The sequence below is a fragment of the Dendrobates tinctorius genome, unplaced genomic scaffold (genome assembly GCF_039654945.1).
Source record: "Dendrobates tinctorius isolate UK_male_01 unplaced genomic scaffold, ASM3965494v1 ptg000060l, whole genome shotgun sequence".
Taxonomy (NCBI): domain Eukaryota; kingdom Metazoa; phylum Chordata; class Amphibia; order Anura; family Dendrobatidae; genus Dendrobates; species Dendrobates tinctorius.
In genome coordinates this window covers 65,774,408-65,801,782 of record NW_027361728.1, presented here as the reverse complement: position 1 = coordinate 65,801,782, position 27,375 = coordinate 65,774,408, and the positions used below count along the sequence as shown (strand labels likewise).

Here is a 27,375-nt window from a genome sequence, read left to right as displayed (position 1 = left end):
TGGAGAACTCTATGGTTGTCACTGCCAGCTTACTGTAAACGCCGCCAAGTGGTCGGCGCTCATAACAAGTGAGTAATTCAACTAAATACAGGCGAATTGATCATCGCCTGTATGTTGCACAGCCAATCGGGTTATGGCAGCTTCTAGTCTTACATGGAGACTATTGAAGCATGCCAAAAGTAAAAGAAAATTTTTAAAAATATAAAAAAAAGTAAAAAATATAAAAGTTTCGCCCCATTCAAAATAAAACAATAAAAAAAACAAACATACACATATTTGGTATAGCCGCTCTCAGAATCGCCTGATCTATCAATATAAAAAAAGGATTAACCTGATCGCTAAACGGTGTAGCAAGAAAAAAAGTAAAAATTCCAGAATTATGTTTTTTTGTTCGCCGCAACATTGCATTAAAATGCAATAACGGGCGATCAAAAGATCATATCTGGACCAAAATGGTATAATTAAAAACATCAGCTCGGCACGCAAAAAATAAGCCATGACCCAACCCGAGATCACGAAAAATGGAGACACTACAGGTATCGGAAAATGATGCAATTTTACTTATTTTTTTAATAAAGTTTGGAATTTTTTTCACCATTTAAATAAAAAGAAAGAACCTACACATGTTTGGTGTCTATGAACTCATAATGACCTGGAGAATCATAATGGCAGATGAGTTTTAGCATTTAGTGAACCTAGTAAAAAAGCTAAACAAAAAGCAAGTGTGGGATTGCATTTTTTTTTGCAATTTCACTGCACTTGGAATTTTGTTCCTGTTTTCTAGTACACGACATGGTAAAACCAATGGTGTCATTCAAAAAGTACAACTTGTCCCGCAAAAAAAAAGCCCTCATATGGCCATATTGATGGAAAAATAAAAAGGTTATGGCTCTGGGAAGAAGGGGAGCAAAAAACGAAAAATTAAAAATACCTCCGATTATGAAAGGTTTAAAAATATCCATTGAAAGGTCTTCTTTAAATGCTACTACAAGCATGCAACAGGCATCCTTAACACTGCATACTTAACAGCTATTCACCTGAAAATGATCCAGCAAACAATATGCAGACGTATCCATTGAAAGCCACCTTGATCCTCCTATGTTGAGAGGTATGAAGAGTTTGGAATACAGTACGTACCTTTCGATGACCTCAAGGAACTGCTATGTGCTTACAATAGAACTTATAGGCACCATTCAGGTAAGTGATGTAATATCCCAATTGACCATGCTATCACCATTTTACAGTGATGAAGTGGTGTAAGTGTTACATGTAAGCTAACCAAATTTCTTATCTAGTGCAATATGTAATCTGTTGTATTATAACCTTTATACTATTTTTTACAATTTATTTATTAAAACCCATTTATTATTCTTTTATTTTGTTTTTTCTTTTTTTGTTTTGTTTTCTTTTGTTTTTACAGCAAGAAATGAAAAATAATTCTTTAAAGATTTAATAATAAAGTAATATACATAATAATAATGATAAAAAAGACAATTTGCTATTGATATCGGTTATACTCAAAATACAAAGTTTGGTAGTTTCCTGGGACGCTACATTGGGCACTTAGAATGAGAAGCGGCAATGGGGAAGTAGCTCCATTTTGTCAAACATTTTCAACTCGTATCTAAAAGAAAAAAATATATATTTATTAGTCATGATATTCTATTTGGAAGTACTGTATAATACATTGAAAATAATCTGAAATAGCAGCTTCATTTTTATTGCAGGTTTCACCAACAGCAAAGACAGAAAAAAGACCATTTTTGCCTGTTCGCCAAATTCATGAATTGCGTGTGTCATTTTGATGTACTTGGAGCAAAATAATAAAAAGAAAATAATACCATGAGACAAAAAATGGTGACTTTAAAAAAAATATCTAAGAAAGTGAGAGCGCAAAACATACAGGGAAAAAAGAGTATAGATCTAAAAAATACTTAGAGACTCATAAATTATAACTATGAGATACTTACTCTGTTCAGGAGAAAATAAAATATACCATCACTCCACAGCCAATGAACCATCCAGCGATCAGTAATGTGGGCATCAGGTACCGACGAAATTCCGCCATGCCTGCCAAGATGAAGATTGTTCTGTGTTACATTCCATCTTGTATTTTAAAAGGTTATCCAGAACTATTTTTGAATTTTTGGTAGATCCAATGCCGAGTAAAGTAGTCAGGTAGTTGTCTCTGTTAGCAACTATTTGCCTGTTAGTTTTTAGGCCCATAGTAAAATAAAAAAAAGAAATAGTCATTGACAACTCTTTTAGCCACCCTTTCAGAACCAAATCATTACTTCTTCAGAATGTGCACAAATTACAGCCGCTAGTGGTATATCTAATATATAAAGCTCAAGTGTGTGTATGTCCGGGATTGACATCTGCACCGTCGCAGCTACAGTCACAAAATTTGGCACAGTTACACATCTGGACCCCAAGAGTGTCCTAAGCTATGTTGTGAGGCGAAATTTTAACCCCGCGCGTTCCAGTTCACCAAACAATTTTGCCCCTATCTACATAATAGGGAAAAAGTGTGTGTGTGTATCAAGCCCCGCCCCTCATTATGATGTCATAATGGTTGCCATGGCGATACTGATGTCATCATAGGTTGCAAGCCCCGCCACTCATTATGATGTCATAATGGTTGACTATGGGTTGGAGGATGTGTGATGGGTATATGGGCACTGGACTATGGGATGGAGGATATGTATGACGGGTATATGGGCACGGCACTATGGGATGGAGGATGTGTGATGGGTATATGGGCACTGGACTATGGGATGGAGGATATGTATGATGGGTATATGGGCATGGGACTATGGGACAGAGAATATGTATGATGGGTATATGGGCATGGGACTATGGGATGGAGGATGTGTGATGGGTATATGGGCACTCGACTATGGGATGGCGGATATGTATGACTGGTATATGGTCATGGGACTATGGGATGGAGGATATGTATGATGGGTATATGGGCACGGGACTATGGGATGGAGGATAATTATAATTTGCTATAACTAACCACAGTTAGTTACTATGCCCGGGCAGCGTCGGGCTCTTCAGCTAGTGCATGCTGTTATTTTTTCACATAGAAAAGTGGTCCATTGAAAAAATAAATACAAACGATCATCTGAATAGCCCTACTGATTATCATTAGTCTGAGTGCTGACAGTTTTGTTTAAGGATACCACACAAACCGAAAATAGGGATGTGTGAACTGAGCCTTACTGTGATGTATAATTTCACTGGCTTGCATTAAAAGGGCTTCTCCGGTGAAAACCGCTGTCCGCTTTCCCATTCAGTAGGAGCAGGGCCTGCGTTAGGGCGGGGCAAACTAGGCATTTGCAGCAGACCACATGACCAGTAAGGAGCCCGTGATCAGGCTCCGCCCCACTCGATATCCTACATTCAACTGTATCAGTATCAGCATCACTAGAATCCGATACAGTTGAAAGCATTGATGCATCGCTATGCTGTGCCAAGCAGTTGAGCTGCTGAGGAGTCATGCGGCAGAGACTGGAGCAGCGAAGGTACAGGGAAAGGTGTTGTTATTTTTTTTTTAATCAGTAAGTATGTGGTGGCCATAATACGGGAGTACTATGGGGTGTGCATTATGTTATATGGGGTGTGCAGCAATCACCTCTCCAATCCCTACTGGTCTTGTTGGTGAGCTGAAGGCAGTATAGCGCTGCCCTTAAAGGACAGATGCCATATGACTGGCATCATTGATCAGAGATCCGTCATGATATCTTTAATATGGCACATAACTGCAATGGCCATTGATTGGCTGCAGCTAGCACTTGCAGGCAGCTTAGCATCAAAGAGCAGCAGGAACAAAAGGGGAATCTGTGATGGGTCACAGATGGAATAAATATGCATTTTGTGGCTTTTTTTAGAAATTAAAGAGCACTTTTAAATAACAAAAGGTTCTGTAAATAAGTTTGTCAGTGGTATGACTTGACGCTCCTGGGTTTCAGTGGAAAATATGTGACCCAGCCCCCACCTATTATGTGACATTTATAACAGAGGTATCTTCTTACATCTTCTTCCATCACCAGGGCTGGGTGCTACTGCTGCCTATACACCCCTTATAGCTACGTCACTGGCAGATGTAGTAAATGGAGGATTATTAGAATTCTACTGTACATACATAATTATCTACATTTGCGTAAATGAGTTAGAGTCATGAAAATAACATAAAGGGTGAAATTAAAATTCTGGAAAACTATAGATTTCTTAGAAAAGTCTAGCACAAAGCTAAAAAAAAAGTTTGGTATGACAGGTCCGGTCTAATTTCTACTGAAGCTGGCACATCACTGTTCTCTTATCCTGTGATCTGAAGTGATTTTATTTTAGCAGGACTTTCAGGTTTTTCCCAATATCTGACAAGTATGTAGACGTAGAAGCCTTCAGATATTGACTGTACTCAGCTGACATCTACAGAATAGAGTCAAATCTTTATACTCAGAAACTACAATTATATGTAAAACAAAAGATCAGTATTTTAATGTTAATTGTCTTTGTATATTTTTATGCTTAAAGTGGATATGTCACAATTATCAAATAGATCTCTCAGACCTGATGAGGCTTATGTACTTACGTTGAAAAATCCATGTCAAAATTGCTGTATAATCCTATTGAACTCATAAAATGCTGATTTTAATATTAGGATTAAACAGTGATTCTTACATATATTTTCAAAGTATGTACACCAGTCTCAATCAGATCTAATATAATCAGTGCAGTTTGTATTGTGAAATCCGGTGACAGATCCCCCTTAAAATTATTTTTCCAGCTAAAGAAAAATGTAGTGCTTAAATTAGGAAGTTACACAACTAAAAATAATATGTTTGTCACAAAATTCAGGCACTGAGTCCAGGAAGGTCCGTTTCAGGTTTGTATCACCAATGGGACAGCATTTTCTGTGTTACAGCCTGACCAGAGCTGATTGTTAAGGGGACTAATTTTAATTTTTTTTTTTTCAGCAAGAAAAAAAAAAGTTGTACATTTCTTTCCAATTTGATCTATGAGCCTTATTTGCTTGTCTGGACTTGGATTCTATCAATGGATTGATGGTTGTAATGATCAGCATATTCCACTATTCTTTATTGTATGGAATCTAAGACCCTGATTCATCACTGTACTGTCACCAGATTTCTGGCATAAAACACTCTGAATAGTTTCAAAATTTTTGAGTTCACAATAACTATTTAAATGATAGAACAATACAGATTTATTGAATCATTTTGCATACCTGATCCGCTGCTTGTCTTCTCCCCCATGTGTATGGATGAGTGATACAATGTCCTCTAGCTGTTCTTTCTATGCAGGTTACAGGCTTTATATAGAGCCTATGCTGGAATGTATGGCAGCTGTTGGCAGGAGCATTGCGGCTTGACTTGAACTGTTAATTGTGAAAGTCAAGAGCTCTGGTTGGCTTTTAAATTTTGACGTAGGATTAACACCTACCAAAGAAAGAAACGTTCTCATTCTCTATGTTATAGTATAGATCTAAAGCTTTCTAATCTATTCTTTGGCTTTTAATAACTATTGGGAAGTGTCAGAGCTACAGTATATGCAATGTTTCAGACTTCACCACATCTTAGGCTATATTGTCATATTAAGACTTTAATTATACAGTTTATCCACAATGTTCACACTGATCTCACATTGAATGGTGTCATACAGACGACACTAGTCCTCTAAAGCAGGGGAGACTTGTGCAGGCACTCTACTCTCGCTGACGAATGAGCCCATTGAACAGCGCCCCCATTTATTAAATCAGAGTTCACTAATAGCATATCAGAAACGAATTGGTTAACTTTAAAGAATTCGGACAAACCATTAGTGCAACCTATGCAGGATGTAATGGGGTCCATGTCTACATCCAAAGTGGGTAGTGGGCATTATGATGAGCTAATGGACTGCAAAGGGCCCATATTTTGTTCTTGCACAGGGGACTCTTCTGACTGTGTCTGCTCCTGAAATTAAATAGTTGTCAATTCTTTTTTACTCCTCTTATCTCCACTACTTTTTCTTTTTTTTTTAAATCCACAATACGGTTCCGGAGACATGAGCCTTTTTATTTAGTGCTAATTTTTATGGTCTTTACCAAAAAGGCATTGTTCATAGGATTATCGACCCCTGATAAAGATCATAATAATGCTAAATAAAAAGGCTCATAAGTCTGCAACCATACGGCTTATTTAGGAAAAGTAGAATACTCAAGGAAGAAATGGACATAAAATAGGAGAAAAAAATATAAATGTCTGACTTCGTGACAGATCCTGTTTTACCCCTTCTCGGTGCAGCCAATGTTCTCTTTTTCGTTTTTTTTTCCTCCTTTTCTTCCAAGAGCCATTACTTATTTTTCATTAGATAGACATTTAAGGTCTTGTTTTTTGTGGGACAAGTTGAAGTTGTGAATAACACCATTCATTTTACCATAAAATGTACTGGAAAACAGGAACAAAATCCAAGTATGGTGGAATTGCCCAAAAAAATATTGCAATTCCAACATTATTTTTGGGGTGTTTTTCTGGTCTTGTGTGGTAAATGACCATGTGCCCTGATTCTCCGTGTCAGGACAATCCAGTTTTTTAAAAATATTTCAGCAGTTGAAAAAAATTCATAGATTTGAAGAAAAAAAAATTATTTGCTTGTGTCACCTTTTTCCTGTGATATTTTTTTTTTTATTTAGGAGCTGTGTTGGGCCTTTTATTGGTTGAGCTGACTTTCTTATTGATACCATATGCATGAAGTTTTAATTTCTTTTTTGCAGCATTGAAGCAACCCAAAAAAAAAATTTGGTGTGTTAAAACATTTTCTTTTTACGGTGTTTAACAATCTGTTTAGTTAATTTTATGTTTGATAGATCACACATGCTGCTACATATGTGTATTTTTTAAAAAAAATTTCATCCATTTTTATTTGGGGAAAAGGTGTTTTTATGGGGTTTTTTTTACTTTTTTTTATGTCCCCTTAGCGTTCATTTATTCTACATGCGGAAATATAGCAATAATATAGTATTGCTGTACATAGCACACATCGGTTCTCTTTGAAACCTAGCCACAGGCATTATAAGCACTGGAAAAAATAAACAATCAAACAAATCGGGAGGTTTATTTGGTCCCCATGCGTAAGCCAGCAACGTTATAAGCAGGCCACCTAAGCTCGAATGGCCAAACCTTAAGGCTGTGTGCCCACGTTGCGGTTTTTTAAGCGTTTACGCAGAGTTTGTGCCGGCTCAGATGCAGCAGAAACGCTTAAAAGAAGCTTCAAATTAATTTGCATGCGTTTTTGGCTTTTTGTGCCAATGCATGCGTTTTTAATGCTCAGGAATCATTTAGCGGCTAAAAACGCAGCATGCTCATTAATTTCCGCATTGCTGAGCATTTTTAGCCTTCCCCAATGTTCCCAGAAAACGTGCATCAAAAAACGTGTCAAAAACGCGCGTCTTTTGTGCAAAAAACGCGCAAGAAACGAGCGGAAAAAAGACGCACGTTTTCTGAGAAGGGGATCAGTTTCCTGAGCGTTTAAAAACGCTAACGTGGGCACATAGCCTAAATCTTTACCAAAAGTCTTCTCTTCTCTTACTACTACCTTTTCAGACATGAGTGATGTCTTTAAGGGATTGTATAACAACTTAACTAGTTATGAAGTAATTTACAAATGTCAATTACGGTAATCAAACTTATTTAAATATATATTATTTTTCTAAATTTCGCAGATAACTCATCTATGAAGCCCAATCTACGACCTCCGAAATAGGTGCTTCAACAAGCCTATTTGGGCTAGTTGCCAAGAAAATAAAATTCTGGTTCATTTGTGCACTTCTGTTTCATAACTTCCATGTAGCAATCCATTTCCATTTTCATCTATGATGGAGCTACTGTCTTTGTAGCTTGTCCTTCAACTGCACTTTCAAGTGGAAATTATTTTCAACGCAAGGTATGCACTGCAAACAATGTCTGCTGACCTTAATGACTGGGAGCAGTCCAAACCTTGGCGGTTGTGCGTGAGCCAAGGTCATTCACAACATATTTTGACTGATCTCTAAGAAATGTCTAGCTAATATTAGAGGTAAACACATGTACCTCTTATATCAACACTAGTGAATATCATTAACATGGGGGATTCATTATTTACAGTAGATATGTGGTAGAAGCTATAAGATTACAGCTGCAAACCTATTAGCAATGTTAGGATGAAAAAAAGTGTTCTCCTAGAATAATAAGAGCTTTCTGACCCTTGACAAAGGACCATTGGTTACCACCCACACCCTAACCCATTCATGACATCCGCCGTATATGTGCGGCGCTGATGGAGGTGCATTCGCACAAACCGCTGTGGCAGGAAGATCGCTTCAAGCTCACTTTCAGAGCCAGAGCAATCATCAGCTGGCATCAGCTAGATATTACATCTGACACCCTGCAGAAGCACACAAGATCAGTGCTAGCACTGATAACAGACATTTAACCCCTTTGATGCTGCTTTCAATAGTGACAGTAACATCGATCTGCATAGTAGAGGGAGGGATCTCCCTCTCTTCTCCAATCGGCACAATGTGATTGCAATCTTGTTGCGTAGATGGTTTCCATGGTAATACTGAGCCAAAAGATGTCTGCGGGGTCACCAAGGTATGGTGTCCTGTAAGTTCATGCTCATAGCAGGAGTTAACACGCCTCCTGCCTGTGTGCCAGTGACTGATTTGATACTCTGCAATGCAGAAGCATTGCACAGTATTGAATTAGGGATCAGACAATGGAAAGTTGATGTTCCATTGAGGATTAAGGTAAAAAAGTAAAAATTAAATTAAAAAAATATAAAATTGTAAAATATTTAAAAAATCACAAAATAATGAACAAAAAAAGAAAAGTTATTATACACATAAATACACATATTTAATGTAAAAATAAACAAAGTACATGTATTAAGTATCGCCGCTGCTTGTTTTAATGTGCATTATTGATTTATTAAATAAAAATTAAAATGACAATTATATTTTAACCCTTTCACCCAAAAATCTGTTTTCACCTTTACGACAAGGACAAATTTTCCAGTTCTGACCAATGTCACTTTAAGGCCGGAGTCACACTTGCGAGATATACGGACGAGTGCTATGCGATAAAAAATCGCATAGCACTCGGACCAATGTTAATCTATGTGGCAGCTCCCATCATCCAATTTTTTCTCGCCCGTTTTATACGTGTGAGAGAAATCGCAGCATGCTGCGATTTCAAGTGTATCTCAGCCAAGAGTAGCCATTGCAAGTATGTGGGGGCGAGAAAAAATCAGATTACACACGGACCATGCGTGTGACTTGCGAGAAATACGCACAGGTGTCCTTTAGAAAAGCCAGCAATTCAGTGCGCTATACTGTAAAATCACACTGACATGTTAAAATAGAATAGATAGAATACATGTATACACATAGTAAATGTATATATCTATAATATAACGCTGTAAGCGTCACTCTGCCCGAAGCCTTTATACACTGCGCAAGCACAATGCGCTTGCACAGTCTGGCTCCTGACAGGAGAAGGCATCCAGCGGTACAGGGAGTCTATGGCACCGGAGATCACGGTACGGGTAGATACTCAATCCATACTGCGATCTCCGGCGCCATACTTACATACTTACCTGACCGGGAGGAGCGTTGCCGCAGCACTTCTCATCTCACCGGAGACCAGGGCAGGAGTGGGCGCCAGAATCGCGCATGCGCATAGCGCTATCCTGCGCCATTTTACTGAAGACACATTTGCAGTGTCTTCAGCAATATGGCACCGGACAGCGTGATATGGGTATGCGTGTACTCCAGCGCCACACTCTTCCCCCACACTCCTCCCCCGGCCTCCAGCAGAACGGGACAGCGCTGGAGCACAGGAAAGAAAGGTCAGTATAAATGTTTTTTTTCTGTATGTGTGCAGTTTAATAGGGGTGAGGGGGACCATACATATCAGGATAGGGGGGTGAGTGGTAGCATGCATACCAGGATAGAAGGTGAGGGGACCATGCACATCAGGATTGGGGGGTGAGGGGACCATGCATATCAGGATTGGGTGGTGAGGGGACCATGCCTATCAGGATTGGGGGTGAGGGGACCATACATATCAGGATATGGGGGTGAGAGGTAGCATGCATACCAGGATAGGGGGTGAGAAGACCATGCATACCAGGAAAGGGGGGTGAGAGGACCATGCATACCAGGATAGGGGAGTGAAAGGAGCATGCATACCAAGATTGGGATGAGGGGACCATGCATACCGGATTGGGGGGTGAGGGGGTACCATACATCCTACGATAGGGATGAGGGGGACCATGCATACCAGGATTGGGGTGAGGGGACTATGCATACCAGGATTGGGGGGTAAGGGGACCATGCATACCAGGACGAGGAATGGGGTGCCATGCATACCAGGATTGGGGGGGTGAGGGGACCATACATACAAGAATAGGGATGAGGGGGCCATGCATACCATTATAGGGATGAGGGGGCCATGCACAGCAGGATAGGGATGAGGGGCACCATAAATACCAGGATAGGGATGTGGGGTACCATGCATACCACCATAGGGATGAGGGATGCCATGCATACCAGGTTGGGAGGGGGGTAGCACATACCAGGATGGGAGGCCATATACTAATAAAAATGCTCACAACCCGGGTGTAGAACGGGTTCTGTTGTGAATTCTCTTTCTGGTCTCCCTCTGGTTATTACTGAAGGTAGTGGAGCTGGACAGATTGACAGAGGGGTTGCGAGTTCTCTTTCTGGGCTCCCTCTGGTGTTTACTGGAGGTAGTGGATCTGATCTGATTGACAGAGGCTGGCCACCTGATAATGAGGATGACGATTGGAGATCTGGGGTTTCAGATAGGGATTTAAGACAGCCGACTCCCTCTATCCCTGCTGGTGATTTTCTTCCTTGCCTTCAGAGGTCTGATGTCTCCTGCTCTGTCCCTGCATGATTCAGCTAAGTGGTTCATTTGCTTTTCTGTTTGCATTTGATCTGGTTTTGTCTATCTCTGCTTTGTGCGGGTCAGCCAGCTCAGGCTGGGGCTGTGCTGAATCACCGCCCATATGTTACTGCTTGTGCCAGTTTGTTTTGTCCCCTGTTATACTGGTCTCTTTTTGCTTTGCTTTCAGAATATACCAGAGTGCTGATATAGTGGGGGCGAAGTTGTGCGACTTCAGTGTTTTTGTGCATCAGACGTGTTGGACTTTTTGCAGGGTTTTTTGCATGATTGTAGACAGTGTCTCTCCTTTCCTGTCCTGTCTAGTCAGTGTGGGCCCCATCATTTGCTCAGTCTATTTTCCTACCTGCATTTGTGTTTTCATCTTGTCTCACCGACAATATATGCTTGGGGGCTATCTATTCCTTTTGGATCTGCTCTGAGGCAGTTTAGATTTCCCCTTTCTTGCTTTAGACTTAGGCTACTTTCACACATCAGTTTTTTGCCGTCAGGCAGGATCCGGCTATTTTTAGAAAAAACGGATCCGGCATAAATTTTGGACAACTGTAGAAACGGATCCGTTTTTCTGCTGGATCCGTCTAGCAGGTTAAATCTGTTTCCTGGGGGCTGGCCAATTGGATCTGAGCATGCGCTGACTTAAAAAAACGGATCCGGTGGCTGGATCCGTCTTTTTCTGGATCCGGCGCATTCCGGCGCCCATAGACTTTCATTGTGGCAAAAAGCCGGAAGCGTCGGATCCGGCGCTTCCGGCTTTTTCGCCGGAGACAAAAAACGTTACAGTAGCCGTTTTTTCCAGACGCCGGAATGAGACAAGTAGCCGGATCCGGCAAAAAACGGATGAAACGCAATGCCATCCGGCGCGATCCGGCGCTAATGCAAGTCAATGGGGAAAAACTGGATCCGGCATTGCATTTCGCCGGATCCGGTTTTACAAAAAAAAAGCCGGATCGCGCCTGACGGCAAAAAACTGATGTGTGAAAGAGGCCTTAGTTAGCTCTCCGGCTATGCCGAGGTGTCTAGAATCATCGTAGGTACGCTCCACGGCTACTGCTAGTTGTGTGGATAGGATTAGGGGTCTGCAATGCATTTAGTTACCAACCTCTCTGGTTTTCTGTGGCTTAGCCTGGGCCTGCTATCCTCCTCGGTGACCCATTCATAACAGGGTTCAATAGCTAGTGTGTATACAAATCGTACGCGTCTCTTAACAAGCCTACCAGGTTTATGATGAGGAAATTAAAAAGAGAAAGAATTAAAAGGAGAATAAATAAGATAGTATCTCCCTCGGGTGACCCCAAAACTCACCCTAGGGACATTGTCAACTCGTTTGCAGAATTCTTTAAAAATCTCTATAACCTGAAAGATGACCCCCAAACACTGGTGGTTAACTCGAATTTTGTAGATTCTTTTCTGCAGAGTATCGATCTACCAAGAGTCGATGAGCTGGACTTGAATTATGTCAATAGCCCCTTTACAGAGAGAGAAATTGTTGACGTTATCAAGAAACTGCAGTCCCAAAAATCACCAGGGCCGGATGGCTTCTCTGGTGACTACTATAAATCCTTTTCAAAAGTTCTGGCTCCACAGCTGGCTTCCGTCTTTGATCTGGCGTCCTCTCGGGGTTCCTTCCCAAAGGAGATGTTAGAGGCAACAATTATCATGATTCCAAAGGAGGGGGGGGACCCCGAGAGGATACAGAGCTATAGGCCAATATCGCTCATAAATAGCGATATTAAAATCTACTCAAAGATCATTGCAAATCGATTAAAAAACATCCTTCCACGTCTGTTGGCGGATGATCAAATAGGCTTTACAGAGGGCCGCCAGGCCTCAGACGGAACTAGAAGGGTGTTGAATCTGATAAATTTAGCGAACAACCTGAGAACCCAAACTGCTTTTCTGGCACTGGACGCTGAGAAGGCATTTGATAGGCTAAACTGGCTTTACTTAAAAGCAACTCTCGCTAGATTTGGCTTTGACGAGAAGTTTCTATCAACAGTCTTCGCCTTGTACTCGGGTCCTAGTGCCAGGATTTATGCAAACAATTTCCTCTCCGACCTGTTCGACATTACCAATGGCACGAGACAGGGGTGCCCCCTGTCCCCCCTTCTATTTGTGCTTGCCATAGAGCCCCTAGCTGAAAAAATAAGAATAAGCAATGATATTAAAGGCTTTGAACTGCCATCACGAAATTTTAAAATTGGATTATTCGCAGATGATCTATTCCTCACACTACTGGATCCTGCAAACTCCATTAAAGCCCTTTCAGTTGAACTAGAAAAATTCTCTAGAGCATCTTATTTTAAGATAAACCCAAACAAATCAAAATTTATAACTCTAAACATGAAACAATCTGAAATTAACAAAATAAAGGCCCAAACCCAGTTCATTTGGGAGGAGAAAGAGATTGTCTATCTAGGGATTAGAATAGCTGGATCAATCCAAGCCACAGTTAGGGCCAATTTAGACAGCATTATAAAGACTATTACAGGCGATCTATCCTTTTTGGCTCGGGTAGAGACTTCCATCTTTGGGAAGATACTGGCAGTCAAAACTTTTATCCTTCCCAAAATTTTATACATATTTAGGACTTTACCAGTTAGCTTTCTGCACCAAACCATTAATAAAGCTCAAGAGCTCATCCGACTATTTATTTGGAAAGGTAAAAAAGCAAGAATATCTGCAGACTTGATGTACAAAAATAAAAAACATGGGGGCGCAGGACTGCCCAACATATACGCTTATTATCAGGCCTCGCTCATTAAACAGAGCTGGCACTGGTTTACTGAAAACATGACGCATCCAGCTTGGTATGGCTTGGAGAGAGATGCTAGTGATAGAAGTTCATTGCAAAAGCTTTTCTTTAACTTCCTTCTGCAAAAGCCCAGTGCGAACTCATCTCATCCTATATTCCGGCCGATAATCTCAGCCTGGAGGGATCTCATTAAGCCGACTAAAAATATCAAATAAGCAGAGCAAATCTTAAAGTTGCCTCTTTCTTCATTGGCACTGATGGATGATCTCCCGATACCGGAGGTTTGGGGGAAATCTGGAATTAAAAGGGTGGGGGATGTTTTTAGTGGAGTGGAGTTCCTGAAATTCGGTGAGATCAGGGTTAAATATAATTTACCGTCATCTGAGCTAGTCTTTTACACCATGTTGAAAGACAGAATTTGGAAATTCATAAAAGGGAAGACTTTGAATTATGAAATGCTAACTTCACTGTTGTGCAACCTTAAAAATAAAAACCTCTGGAGTCTGCGTAATTTGTATAGATCTGTTGTCAAAGACCTAACGAGCCACAAAAACATATACATGAAGAGATGGGAGTCCGATTTTGGTGCTGATATCCGTCTCGAGAACTGGAACGATGCCATCAAAAACACTTACAATTCCAACATATCAATGGGTCTTCATGAGAGTTATTTCAAATTGTTAAATAGGTGGTACTATACCCCGACAAGGTTATCGCATTTTAACACAGAGCTATCTTCCATGTGCTGGAGAGATTGTGGACACCAAGGGAACCTCTACCATATTTTCTGGGGTTGTTCAAAAATCAAAAACCTCTGGCTTCAAGTCACACAGCACATTAACCTCATTGCTAAGGACTTCACAATTACACCCGAAAGAGCACTTCTTTCATTAGACATGGAACAATTTGATGATTTGGTAAGACACATTATCATACACATCCTCTTAGTGACCAAGACCACGTTAGCACAATGGTGGAAGAAAGCAGAGGTTCCCAAGTTTTCAGACATACTTGACAAGATAGGCCAACACAGCGATTTAGAACGCAGATTTGCGATTAACAACAATCACATTCACAAATACTCAAAAAAAATGGAAGACCTGGAACAGCAAATTTCATATCAAATAGACTTAACAAGAGGCACTATATTTTGAAGTTTAAACCTGGGCACTTTAGTACTGGGATGCTGTATCTCCTTCCAAGAATGTTACCCCATAATAAGGATTGTCGATTTTTTTTTTCTTTTATGTTGTTATTCGATATGTTATTCTATGCCTATTTGTGGGTTCTCTAGTTTTTAAAAAAAAATTTCCGTACCTGTACAAGGTTGTTTATTCCCCACTCCCTTCCCTCCCTTCCTTTCCCTACCCTGTTTATTTCTAAAAAAAACAATAAGGTTATTTGAAAACAATAGCTAGTGTGTATATATATATATATATATATATATATATATATCAGTGAGACACATATATATAGTGGTGTAGTGACCACTGTGTCCACTAGGGGGCGCTGTGTGGGTGTCCCAGGATGGATAGCCATGTCCAGAGTGGTAACAGGAGCAGGGTGCTAAAGGATCGCTATGCATCCCAAGGTGGGTGGCCTTGGGATGAAGGCTTGATTATATGCTGATCAGCAGAGGTGATCTTTCGTTCCAATGTATTAGGGAGAAGTCTTCAGGTGATTGATGAGACGGGTGGGATCAATCACCTACAAACCCACCAAGGGGCGGGTTCTAGAACGCCATAGTAAAGTATATGTCTATGAATGCTTGAAGGACCTGTGATGAGGTCATAGCCATGTGATTCGGTGGGCGTGGCTACGGACCATATAAGGTGGCCAGGGTAGGTCACATGAGTGAATGCTTGGACCCGGTTGGTCCGTATGGAAGGTCTCGTCTGGGCTGATGTGGCTGCCTTCCTGATAGCACATGGAGAGGCTGTGTATAATGGCTGCATATGTCTGGTCATTCCCTGAAGGGAATGAACGTCTGCACTGAGAAGCAGCTGTGAAAAGTAGAGTTGAGCGAAACGGGTCAGCAAAATTCAGAATATGCCGACTTTTGCTAAAGTCGGGTTTCGCCGATCGAAACCCGACCATAGCGTGAGATCGGCCATAAGGTTGCCGACTTGAGCGCCAAAGTCGCGTTTCCCACAATCCTTCCAGCGCCTATTTTCAGCCAATCATGAAGGCCGCACACGGTGGGCAACGTGATTACGTCGGCAGCGGCCCCCACCATTTTAGAGAAGGGCATGCAAGTGATTGGGTGGCTTTGTGTGGCGTTACAGTGCCTATAAAAGGCCGTGACCGCCGACCGCCATCTTACTTCTGCCGATCTTAGCATAGGGAGAGGTTGCTGCTGATCGTTCTCAATAGGGAGAGTGTTTAGGCAGGGAAAAAGAAAAAAAATTGCTTGTGCTGATAGCGAATGTCACTGTAAAACACAACTGTATAGTGTGCAGTGACAGGGGAGGATATATTTGGGTGCAGCAGCTCTGTTGGTTATTAGGCTGCCTTATAAGGCTCCCTGATAGCTGCATTGCTGTTTGCACACAGCTGTGCAGTGTGCATTTTTAAAAGCAAAAATATTTTTATTCCTTTTTTCTGCACAGTTAACAATCCTTCATTTTTTCACACTTTTTTGTGCAGCAGCTCTGTTGGTGATTAGGCTGCCTTATAGGCTCCCTGATAGCTGCATTGCTGTTTGCACACTGCTGTGCAGACTGCTTTTTTAAAAGCAAAAATCCTTTTATTCCTTTTTTTCTGCACAGTAGATACTGAGCGTACATTTTTTCACACACCGTATAGAGGTGTACGCTCCTCACACATTACCGTGTACGGCTGGTATCACGGACAAATACATTCTATATGTGTGTGACTCCGTAAAAAAATACACGGAGATTAACATTTTTCCATACATATACCGTATCGATTTGTCCGATTATCAAACAGTATCGGATAGCTGGTGTTCTTATTACTGTCACATCTACACAGAGTCAGCGTGTGTGTGTGACACTCCATAAATACATATACGGACATTTCCATTTCTCTGTACACCGTATTGAGCTGTTCGATTCTCAAACAGTATTGGATATCTGGTGTTCTTATTACTGTCACATCTACACAGAGTCAGCGTGTGTGTGTGACATTTCGTAAATACATATGCGGAGATTGACAGTTTCACCAACAACGTATACAGCTGTACACCTCTGATACAGTACCGTATATCTGCTTGTTGGATTACGGTGAAATACATACTGGGTGAGCGTCTGTGACTCACAAAATATATACAGAGATTTCACTTCTTACATACACCTTACACAGCTATACACTACTCATACAGTACCATTTCTCTGCTGGTATTTTTGGTACATTTTTGCAAACATGAGGAAGTCTGGTGGAAGAGGCTGCGGATGTGGGCGGGGGGGCGCAGCTGGTACTGATGGTGGTGGTGGTGCATCGGCTGGTTCTGGCAAAAGCACAATAGCACCTAAGGCAGGAGGTGTTGGGCCTGCATCATTATCTGGCACAAGAAGGCCTTTAAGGTTCCCTTTTCTGGGAGTAGGTAAACCGCTTTTAAAGCCGGAGCATCAGGAACAGGTTTTGGCTTACATTGCTGAAACAGCCTCCAGTTCTATTGCCTCCTCTTCTGAAGTTACGAAAACTGCAAGCACAGAGTCGTCAGTGCAGGCCTCTGGTCAGGAACAACACCATTCTTTGTGTCCTTCACCCACACCAAAAGTGAAGGATGCTGCAGCACACACTTCAGATTACTCCATGGAGCTCTTTTCACATACCATTCCTGGGTTGTCAAGTCAAATCTTGAATTCCCCAGTCCAAGATGAATCTGACATGGAGTGCACTGATGCACAGTCACTGCTAGATGAATCTGCTGGTACATTTACCCACAGCACTACATTGCCCTCGCAGTCTATTGAGCCAGAATCAGACCCTGGTGAAACTCAGGTGCCCCTTCCCGCATACTATACCACCTTACACGGTGACACAGAGGAAGGTACAGAGGAAGATGTAGATGACATTGAAGATGAGGTCATGGATGACCCAGTTGTTGATCCGGATTGGCATCCATTGGGGGAAGAGGGTGCTGGTGACAATAGGTCAGAACAGAAGAAGGATCCGCAGCAGGCATCATCATCGCAGCAGAGGTTATCAGGCAGGCCTGTAGCTGTCAAAAAACTTGGCAAGAAAACTAAAAGAGTTGCAGGACAGCTTGGCAAAGCTCCATCGCTTCCCCCACTGTAAGGCCACCGCTAAGCACACCACCATCAAGAAATGTTGAGGTATCGTCGCTAGGCCAAACCAGTCACGCAAATACAATATTTTCGCGAGGAAACACTGAATCTAGGCCATCAACACCCTCACCATCACCAACCCCTTCTCACTCTGTCATGTCCAATGCTAGTTCCCCCACATGCATCTCTCAAGTCCAGCTCACCCTACCAGACACTCTGAGTAGAACAAGAAAGTACTCATCCTCTCATCCATGTACACTGGCTTTGAACGCCTACATTGCCAAACTGATATCATTAGAGATGATGCCCTTCCGTTTGGTAGAAAGCGAAGCTTTCCGAGAGCTCATGCCTACGCTGTCCCACACTATGACCTACCCAGTCGGCACTTCTTTTCTCGAAAAGCCATCCCTGCCCTCCACCGGCATGTGAAAGACCGCATTGTCCATGCACTAAAACAATCAGTGAGTGGAAAGGTGCACCTCACTACAGATGCATGGACAAGTAGGCATGGCCAGGGCCATTATGTGTCCATCCCTGCGCACTGGGTTAATGTGGTGGATGCAGGATCCACAGGGGACAGCTGCGGTGGAACAGTGTTGCCTAGCCCATGGTATAGGAAACAGTTGGGTGTAGGCGTTCAACCCTCCTCCTCCTCCAGAAGCGAAAGCTCGTCGACAGAGCGCAGTCGCACGAGCACTCCATCCACATCTGTCAGTGTTGCACATGAGGTGTCCCACTAACGAACAGCTAGTGGTAAGCGGCAGCAGGCTGTTTTAAAAATGATGTCTTTGGGCAACAGTAGACACACTGCGGAGGTACTGGCCGAGTACTTGCATCGACAAACTGAGTCATAGCTGAGCAGTCTACATCTTGAGCCAGGCAAGGTAGTCAGTGATAATGGGCGGAATTTTGCAGCAGCCATAGCCCTTTCAAAACTCACACACATACAGTACCTTGCCTGGCTCACACCTTGAACCTGGTGGTGCAGTGCTTCCTAAATAATTATCCGGAGTTAACAGCCCTGCTTCATAAGGTGCGAAGACTGTGCTCGCACATCCGTCTCTCAAACGTCCACTCCAGTCGTATGCAGAAGCTGCAGCGATCACTCAACCTCCCCAAGCCCTACCTAATCATAGATGTTGCTACAAGATGGAACTCCACCAAGCACATGGTTGAGAGGCTGTGCGAACAGAGGCAGGTTGTAATGCATTTGTGGGAGAATACACGGGCAGGCAGTTTGAGGGCAGACATGGAATTGTCAGGTGTGCAGTGGTCAAAGCTGAAAGACCTCTGTAAAGTCCTTCAGTGTTTTGAGGAATGCACACGGCTGGTAAGTGCAGACGGCGCCATCATAAGCATGAGCATACAACTTATACGTCTGCTCATGCAAACTTTGATGCACATCAAGGATCAGGTGTCTGCAGCTGAGGAGCAACAGGAGGAGGAGGAGGGATGCATTGATGACAGTCAGCCATTGTCTGGTCAGGGAACTGTCGTGGATGAGGTGGAGGAAGAAGAGGAAGATGAGGAGGAGGATGAGGGGATGATTATTTTGGGGAGGAGGATGCTTCTCAGGGGGCAAGAGAACATGTGGGCGTGCCAAGGTCAGGTACAGGGTTTGTGCGTGACTGGAGGGATGTGGATTTCCCAGAAAGTACTCCTCCACCCACCACTGGCAGTGCAGCATTGACACCTGGAACATTGGCCCACATGTGTGACTATGCCTTGCGGATCCTAAAAAGGGACCCCCGCATTACCAAAATGATGAGGGATGACGACTACTGGTTGGCCAGCATCCTCGATCCACACTATAAAGGCAAATTACACAACATCATGCCACAGGAGAACCTAGAGCTAATATTGGCTAACAAACAAGCAACTCAAGTAAACAGGTTGTTTGAGGCATTCCCAGCACATAGCAGCAGAGTTGGTTCTCCCATGAGCCATAGTGGGCAAAATGGAAGAGGTGTTCGTGGTGCACACAGCCGAACTGGCGTTGGAGACAGGGGTTTCCTGACCATGTTGTGGTCTGATTTCTCAAGTCCCGCGCACACGACAGCTAATACAGAATTGATTGCAAGTGACAGGAGACAGCAGTTGTCAACTATGGTTACAAACTACTTCTCCCATATCGAGGTTCTCCCTCACAGGTCATTCCCCTTTGATTATTGGGCCTCAAAACTGGACACATGGCCTGAATTGGCACAATATGCCTTTCAGGAGCTCGCTTGCCCTGCTGGTAGTGTGCTATCTTAAAGAGTCTTCAGTGCTGCTGGATCAATCCTGACAGAAAAAAGGACCCGTCTGTCGACCCAAAATGTTGATGATCTAACCTTCATTAAAATGAACCATGCATGGGTTTCAAAAGATTTTGTCCCACCCCCCTGATAACACATAGGTTTCCAGAAAAAAGGCTCGCTTTTGTCCTCCTCTTCCTCTGACTTCTCCAATTCCTCCATTTGCAGCAGCTGAAAGTCCAGCCAACACATCAACATATGCCATTTTTTAAACCACCCGAAATGGGCTGCCTCCCCCACCCCAGGCCCGGTGTCAACACCTGCCACACCTGGGCAAGTGCTGTTGCCCTGAACAGGTGTGTGGCCCAACCCTTGGGCAACAGCACTGGCACAGGGCCTCTCATAGTACAATAAAGTGTCTCTGACGGTGGGGGGGCCCACTCACTGTGAGACACACTGGCGTACTATGAGTGGCCCTGTGCCTGTACCGGCACCCACGAGAGAGTCCCCCCTGCTTGCTCAGGGACACAGCACTTGCAATACTTACCTCTCCCTGCTCCACCGCTGTGTAGTCTGGCCAGTTAAATCCGTCACAGGGACGGCCACTACAAATATGGTGTACTGATCGATGATGGTTAAGATGTAGCTATGTCCTGTCTTGCTAGCCTCTACCTTCAGATTACCAATGGCTACCATTTGTAATGGATGTCAACTCCTAATCAGATGCAATGGTGCTTTATGATCACCTTTCACATTTTTCATAGTCACAGATGTGTGACATTCCTGCCACCATTTTTCCTGTCATGGCAATCCAATAGAATCCCCTACGGCCTGTGGCTTGTGTGTTTTGCACTCCAAAGTGACCAGACAGATCATGATAGTCAGTGAGGACCATGTCTACAGCTCTCCCTGTGATCACAATTTGATGGAGACGAGTTACGGTGATGGGATCGACGCAACTGCGACACAGCAACCCTTTCTTCACTAATTTGCATTTTAGCTGTATCCACAGTTAAAGTTATTGAGGGTCAGCATCGCCTCTGCGGATTCTCCCGGGAGATTTTCCGTGATTACAAATTCAAAAACATCTAAAATCACTCAACTTTACGTCTGTACTTTTATCCATCTACCTTCCTCTAGCGGAGAGTCTGGACTGGCAGACTGACACTGAAATATAAACGAAGATTTCAAAGTACTCCAACACTGTACACTGGTGTACGTTTCAAATACATTTCCCTTTTTATCATTTTTATATTCGAGTGTAATCCATACTGAGCCTGTGAGAGTTTGTGTCTTACTCTGGTAAAATATAAGGAGATTTAAAATGACACCAACACTGTGTTCAGCTGACCGATTGTAAAATATTACCCTTTTTCAAGTTTTTATATTCTTGTCTAATCCATACTGAGCATGTGACCATCTGTGTCTGACTCATGAAATATATACGGAGATTTACAATTATCCCTAGACCGTATAGAGCTGTCCGCTTCAGAAACAGTACTATATATCTGCTGGTATTTTTAATCCATTTTCACAAAAATTATTACGTATGGTGGAAGAGGTCGCGGACGTGGGTGTTGGGGGGGCCAGCTGGTACTGATGGTGGTGGTGGTGCATCTGCTGGTATTGCCAAAAGCACAATAGCAGCTAAGGCAGGAGGTGTTGAGCCTGTGTCATCAGCTGGCACAAGAAGGCCTTTAAGGCTCCCCTTTCTGGGAGTAGGTAAACGGCTTTGAAAGCCGGAGCATCAGTAACTAGTTTTGCCTTACATTGCCGAAAAAGCCTCCAGCTCTATCGCCTCCTCCTCTGAAGTTTAAAAAAAATGCAAGCACTGAGTCGTCAGTGCAGGCATCTGGTCAGGAGCCACCCCTTTCCTTGTCTCCTTCACCCCCACTAAAAGTGAAGGATGCAGCAGTCCACACTTCAGATTACTCCATGGAGCTCTTTTCACAGGCTATGCCTGTGTTATCAAGTGAAAATCTGAATTCCCCAGTCCAACATGAATTGGAGATGGAGTTCACTGATGCACAGCCACTGCTAGATGATTCTGCTGGTACATTGACCCACAGCACTTCATTCCCCTCGCACTCTACAGAGCCATAATGTGACACTGATGAAACTCAGGTGCCCCTTCCCGCATACTATACCACCTTACACAGTCACACACAGGAAGGTGCAGATGAAAGTGCCGGTTCCCTGAGCAGGTAGGGGGGTCCTACTCATGGGCGACGGCAGTGGCACAGGGCCCCTCATGGTACGCAAAAGTGTCTCTGCCAGTGGGAGGGCCCACTCGCCATCAGACATACCGTCATACTATGAGGGGCCCTGTGCCAGTGCCGTCGCCCCTTCCGCCTTTCCTGACAGTGACATTCAGGTTACAGAGTGCAATGACATCACGTCTGTATGCCCTCTACCAAAACAGTGCAAGTGCAGAGAGCTTTAAAATGGCAATGCTGAGGAGTCCAGAGTAGAGCAGTGTCCAGCAAGGAGAGCTTTTTAATTTTTTTAAATTTTGGGAGCATTTTTGGGGGAGCAATATACACTGGAGAATGATATATGGGGCCCATCATACACTGGAGCATCATCCATTTGGCCCATCATATACTGGAGCATTCCAAATGGGGGACATCAGACACTGGAGCAGCATTTACGGGGCCCATTATGCACTGGAGTATTAGAAATGGGGCCCATTATATATGGAGCATTATTTGGGCCCATAACACACTGGAGCATCATCGATGGGGACCAACATATACTGGAGTATTCCAAATGGGGGACATCAGACACTTGAGAAGCACTTACGGGTCACATTATACACTGGAGCATTAGAAATGGGGCCCATTATATATGGAGCATTATTTGGGCCCATAAGACAGTGGAGCATCATCCATGGGGACCAACATATACTGAAGCATTATGTGGAGCTCATCATATACTGTATGGAACATTATATGGGACCAATTATTCTGTATGGAGAAATACATGGGGCTCATTATTCTGTTTGGCACACTAGGTGGTGGCCATAATACTGTATGGAGTAATATACTGTCCAGTTTGTGAGCTATTCTAGAATTTAAAATAAATATCAGTCATGTCATGTAAGCAGTGAAGTATTTTTCATTGTACTATACCTATATTTCTGCACCGTATCGGAGCATTATGAATTGTGGTATGTGTTAAAAGGGCGCAATGACACTCTTTGGCCCAGGGCACACGAAAACCTGGCACTAGCCCTACCCCCCCACAACTTTAGCCAAATAACCCCAAGTTTTCAATGCGTAAGTATTATTTTAAAGTAAATTAAGGTTGCCAAGCTTAAGTAATAAGAATTGATGTCGTTGGCATTGAAATGGGCACTGTAGGTGTGTTTATTGTCCTCCATTCCCTGCCGACTTTGCTTCCCCATTGACTTGCATTGGGTTTCATGTTTCAGTCGGACCCCGACTTTTCCCGATTTCGTTTGACCCGACTTTTTAAAAAGTCGGGTTTCATGAAACCCGACTCGACCCGAAAAAAGGAAAAGTCGCTCATCTCTAATGAGAAGGTAACCCGAACAAGGGATGTAACTGTGAGGCTAGAGAGCCTGTGTACCGGACATAGCAAAGCCTGTATGTCCACGGGATTAACAGAGGGGAGCTCTGTCATGGACGCTTTGCTGTTGATATGCACTTTCTATTGCCGTTTGATGGTTTATGCTGCATAATAAACCGAATGGACTGAGTTTATGTTGAGAAACCTGTGCCAGACCTGATTTATCGGCTGCCTAGCGAGTATCCCCTACCTGAATGACAAGCACTACCTTACAATATATATATAAATATATATATTTATATTTCATAGAGATATAGATAGCAGAATAGGTTAAAATTCAATTGTCGGCATCTGTAAAATCTGTAAAATCATCTCTCGGCATCTGTAAAATCATTACAGAACCCAACAGGATATGAGACATGGTTTACATATATCTGTATTTTTTGCATATCTGTATTTTTTTATATGTCCCTCACTAATAATGTTAGTAGTGTATGTGTGGAAAATTTTGGAGCTGTAGGTGTTAAATTAAAAAATGAATTCACAGAAAAAACTTGGTGTGGGCTCCCGCCCAATTTTCTCAGCCAGAGAGGGAAAGCCAGTGACTGAGGGCAGATATTAATAGCCAAGACAGGGACCATTGCTTTTGGCCACCCCCTGGCTAAAAAAATCTGCCCCCAGCCACCCCAGAAAAGTAGCATCTGTAAGATGCGCAATTCCGGCACTTACCCGTTCTCTTCCCATTGCCCTGTAGCGGGTGGCATATGGGGTAATAAGGGGTTAATGTCACCTTGCTATTGTAAGTTGACATTAAACCTGGTTAATAATAGAGAGGTATCAATAAGACACCTATCCAGTATTAATCCACTAGTCAGAAAGGGGTTAAAAAAACCCACACACATTAAGAAAAAAGACATTTAATGAAAAAAAAAAAAAAAATTCCATCTTTATTACACTCCCAATCCATTCCAAGTCATCATACGTCTGTAAAAATTCAAAATAAAAAACAACAATATCCATACCTGTCCATTGTACAGTCATGTTCCACGCCACAATCTATCTGAAGGGGTTAAATAGTTTACAACCGAGACTGGTGCTGATGCAACTGACTCGGCTGTAAACCACGGAGGAATGACTGAGAAGCTGCCTGCGTAGCCTCCCCGCCTGACCAGAGATAAACTGATTAGGGTGGGAAAGTTTCTGAACATTTTCCCACGCTGGTGCGTTCACCTCAGGTCAGGCGGGGAGTCTGCGCAGCCTCAGTGACTACCGCTGACGTCACTTATGATTTTACAGATGCAGACAATTGAATTTTAACCTATTCTGCTATCTAATTCTGCATGAAATATAAAAATATTTATATATATATATATGTGTCTCAGTGACATATATATATACTGTATATATACATATATAGACTGTATATATGTTTTCACGAATATTTGAGGCTATGGACCCCATTATATGTCCATTTTGCAAGCTGGTGAGAAAATTTCGCCATATGGATGCCAAACGGATGTCACACGGATGACATACGGATCACTGTTCATGAAACATTTGTGCAATTCTCGGTTGTTTTATACATCTAGTGTGACTCCAGCCTAAAGTAATAACTCTGGAGTGCTTGAATTCAATGGGAGGCAAAACCAAATGCATACACAACACCATCAAGGGGGCCCAAATGCTACCAAAACAGCTCAAATTAAGGACAGACAGCAGGAAAAGTGGCATCAATTGACCCAGAGTACAAATAGTATAATTGAACAGCATGGATGCATGGGACAGGGCTTGGACCAGCATTTCTAGCTTAAACATTGGTGGATGAGTGACAGGTGTACGCCTAGTGCTCTGAGAGCACTGCCAAATTCAGAAAATACACATGAAGGAGACCCAACTTGGAGTCCAAGCATTTCCAAAAATTTGGGGCAGACACTCAGAAAAGTGGCATCAATTGACCAACCAACACATTTTATAATGGTGCAGCAGTCAGGCATGAGAGTGGGTTTGGGCCAGCATTTACAGCTTTGAAGTTAAGTTGAAATTAAGAAGTGGGTGCGCGTCCGTTCCTTGCTGTGCTGGGAGCCCTGATACCTCATGAAGCAGCTCAAACTTCTTTTCTGCTCTGCTGCAGTCAGGTGGCCTGAATATGAGCATCGTAGACTACTCATGTTAGCCATCAGGCATGGGTCATTCATGAGGTGGGGTCTGGGCCAGAACTTACAGCTTTGCAATTAAGTAGAAATTAAGAGATGGGTGAGGTACTGGTATAGGCCTGTCGCGCTAGGAGCCCTGATACCTCATGCAACAGCTCAAACTGATTTTATGCTCTGCCACACTCAGGTGGCACAAATATCAGCTTCGTAGACTACTATTGTTAGTAGTCAGGCATGGGACATGCATGAGATAGGATCTGGGTCAGCATTTACAGCTTTAAAATTCCACCCGCGAATTGCCGCAGGATTTGAACCACGCTTTTCTAATTGGCCGTGCCCAACGACTTTACCTGGAAAATCCTGTGTATTCATTGCATTATTCTTAAATCTTCATAAATAAACTACATGCATATTCTAGAATACCCGATGCGTTAGAATCGGGCCACCATCTAGTTTCAAATAATTATCTACAAGGCGTACCGCTGTCCGGCTAAGAAAAAAAGAGCTGGGTAGCCCATCCAGTGACAGACGTTGTCAGTTGTCCTTGGATAGGAAAAGTCGGTGTTTTGTTCAGTAGAGCTTTCAGTAACATTTCCACCTACCTTACGTACACCTTGAACATCATGCCTATTACCCCTTCCACCACAACCTCATTTTTTTCTCACTCATGTTGAATGTACTCTTTCCCTCTTTTAACCAGCTGTTTCACAACCCTAGGTCCAGACTTGTCAGTCACCTTTTACTAAATTAACAAGATTAAATAAAAAAAGTGAGGCGATCCATAAAACATTATAGTGTCACAAAGACCCTCCCCTCATCAAACACGTATTCCACTCAGCACCACTATCCTAGCCTAAGTCTTAACAAAAGCATTAGTGGAAACTCGGTCATTTACCCAACTTTAGCCGAATTTTGATGATTTTGAGGAAAATGCTTGGGAATCTGAACACAAATCTAAATGAGAAAGGTTCATCCCATATTTGGGATGAACAAGTTTGCTCATCTCTAGTCATGACCGCCCACAAGTGACCTCATCTTGGAAACTACAGCTCTCAAGGAATATATCTAGAGTTGTGGTGAGCACCTTGAATGCACAGGTGCTCCACAAAATTTAATAACGTTTAGCTGTGAAAATGAAAGAATATATTTTCCATACAAAAATGTTGCTCTTACCCCAAATTTTTCATTTTCACAAGGGTAAAAGGAGAAAATGGATCTCAAAATTTGCTGTCCAATTTTGACCTCTTTTCTTCTTCATGTTCAAAAATATACAACTCCTGGCAAAAGTTATGGAATCACCGGCCTTGGAGGATGTTCATTCAGTTGTTTAATTTTGTAGAAAAAAAGCAGATCAAAGACATGGCACAAAACTAAAGTAAATTCAAATGGCAACTTTCTGGCTTTAAGAAACACTAAAAGAAATCAAGAACAAAGAATGTGGTAGTCAGTAATGGTTACTTTTTTAAACCAAGCATAGGG

The 27,375-nt window shown here is 42.6% G+C and overlaps 1 long non-coding RNA gene across 1 annotated transcript in view; it reads right to left on the bottom strand.

Annotated features, from left to right (window-relative positions):
• Positions 1–1,434: 1,434 nt before the first annotated feature.
• The window catches only part of LOC141092785 (uncharacterized), a 38,640-nt gene continuing 12,699 nt past the window's right edge, over positions 1,435–27,375 (bottom strand). The window contains exons 2-3 of the long non-coding RNA XR_012232916.1: positions 1,971–2,070; positions 1,435–1,624 (exon numbers count right to left, since the gene is read on the bottom strand). This is a non-coding gene — a long non-coding RNA (uncharacterized lncRNA). The remainder of the gene's footprint in view (positions 1,625–1,970; positions 2,071–27,375) is intronic.